Below are 2,451 nucleotides of genomic sequence, written 5' to 3' on the forward strand. Positions count from 1 at the left end.
ATGCACTCCGTCTTCAGGCCACAAGTGGCCCACCGGGACCATCCGACCGCCGTGTCATCCGCAGATAAGGATGCGGATAGGAGGGGCGTGTGGTCAGTACACCGCTCTTCCGGTCGTTACAATGGTTTTCTTTGACCAGAGCCGCCATTATTCAGTCGAGTAGCTCCTCAATTGGCATCACGAGGCTGAGTGCACCCCGAAAAATGGCAACAGCGCATGGCGGCCCGGATGGTCACCCATCCAAGTGCTGGCAACGCCCGACAGCGCTTAACTTCGGTAATCTAACGGGAACCGGTGTATTCACTGCGGCAAGGCCGTTGCTGATGAAAATAGGTGGCCACATTTAAGTGATTAATTAAATGTTGTATCCAGATCGGGAGAAGAAATACTTTTCGATACTAAACTGAGCTTGCCTAAAAGGACAACAATTAGGGCTCGCGCTTCCAACTTTAACAATCTGAAACTACACATAAGGAGAGCACCCAAAGCTCTGTAAGAAAAGCTGAAGGCAGAGTCCTGTCGAGAGAAGCCAAAAAGAAAAGTCAATATTGGGCATTCAGATATCGACAGAGGAGCCAGTAGTAGTGATCCGGTTAAAATAATACGGCAGAGAAGCACTGGACAGTCTTTTGACACTGTAGCAATTGCCAGCGGTGTGCCTAAAGCTAATGTGTGGTAATGCAAAGTAAACGAGTTGACGATTAACATTAACTTTAAAATTGTTAAGGCTCTCGTGGCCACTTGTTGAGAAACTGCCTGTTGGCTTCTGCCTCGGGTTCTTCGGCCGACGTTTGTTTGATGGTCTTTATGACGTTTCGCCAGCACGAGTGGCTGTCATTGTCAAAGCTTCACCCTCCGTTACTGGTGGTGGACGGATTAACTTTAACTTCCGATAAATCTCCTGTAAAGTAACGCTTTAAAGTGTAAACAAGTTAACTTTTTCAGTAACGGATTAACGAATAGCGAAGTTAACTTTTTGATTGATGTTGCCCAGGTATGGGAGTGGCTAACAAGTCTGTACTATATTTTTGCGTCTGTTGACGTTATCTACTGCATTAAAACCTGACCGAGGCTGAGCTACGTTCCCGCGTGGTGAGACAGAGCGGCACAACACATGCTGCAGGAGAATGACCTGCATACGCTTAACAGAGCTGGTCATACATCAGCCTGTGGAGGAAGAGTGGGATGGCCAAGCAACATCAACAGCAACATCATTGTGTGGATTAGGAATGCTCCGTCTGAACACCCCTCGGAAGACCCACCGGTATCGACCGACCGACGTGTCATCCTCAGCCGATAGGCGTCACTCGATGTGGGATATGGAGGGGCATGCGGTCAGCACATCACTCTCTGGCCATTGTCAGTTTTTGTGACCGCAGCCGCTACTTCTCAGTCGAGCAGCTCCTCAATTGACCTCACGAGGGCTAAGTGCACCCCACTTGCCAACAGTGTTGGGCAGACCTTGACGGTCAACCATCCAAGTGCTAGCCAAGCCCGACAGCGCCTACCTTCGGTGATCTCACGGGAACCGGTGTGCCACAATGCCGTTGGTTGTGGAATAGGAATGATATACAGGGAACTAGCAATTGCATGGCGTTGTGAGAACTTATTTTCAGTACTCAGAATTACATATACGCTACGCATAAACTAAGGCAGCGCCACTACGCACATCGTGTCACAGAAAGGAGTAGTTTTTTTCCATCCCAGTATCTCCTAGACATAGTGGAATGGAGTTTGGACTACAAAACTTGTGCATTTGTGTAAGTAATAAGGGAACTCCAGAGTAGGTCGATTCAATGGATGAAACTGGGAGAAGGGCTCTAACAAGTGAAAAGAAAAACTAAGAAGACAGACGAGAAATGATAGAAGGCTGTACCAATGTGCCACCACGGCAGCGGACAGACAAGTCAGACCAGTAACAACAGAGACGACTTTACTTAATGCGAGACCAGTTTCGGGCTCATGCCCATCTTCAGGTGTTTAACATGTTTCAATACTCAACGCTGGAGATCACTATTTAAATAAAAAACAGATCACGTTATGATGACTAAATACACACAACTGAAACAAGTGGAAGTTGCTAAGCGACATATGAAGGGCTTATTTCAATAGTGGTACAAGTCCATTACCTCCACTTTTCTGTCTATAATGCTTCTGACATTAATGGTCCAAACAAACAGAAAGAAAGGTTCATCTCTAGCAAGAAGCCATATGCTTGAATATTTATGGTATCTCAACTGCAGATTTTTCAGCGCTGATTTAACTTTAGGACGCTGTATCTCAGAATGAACAAAAGTGGACTTGAACCACTATTGAAATAAGCCCTTCATATGTTGTAAAGTATGTAATGTGAATACGACATGGAGTAGGTACTATAATACTTTGCAACACATGTCGCTTTGCAACTTCTACTTGTTTCAGATGGGTCAATGTAGTCATCATCACATTATT

The 2,451-nt window shown here is 45.8% G+C and overlaps 1 pseudogene; it reads right to left on the bottom strand.

Annotated features, from left to right (window-relative positions):
• Positions 1-204: 204 nt before the first annotated feature.
• On the bottom strand, positions 205-322 carry LOC126204667 (5S ribosomal RNA; annotated as a pseudogene).
• Positions 323-2,451: the final 2,129 nt, after the last annotated feature.

This window comes from Schistocerca nitens, chromosome 9 (genome assembly GCF_023898315.1).
Source record: "Schistocerca nitens isolate TAMUIC-IGC-003100 chromosome 9, iqSchNite1.1, whole genome shotgun sequence".
Classification (NCBI taxonomy): Eukaryota; Metazoa; Arthropoda; class Insecta; order Orthoptera; family Acrididae; genus Schistocerca; species Schistocerca nitens.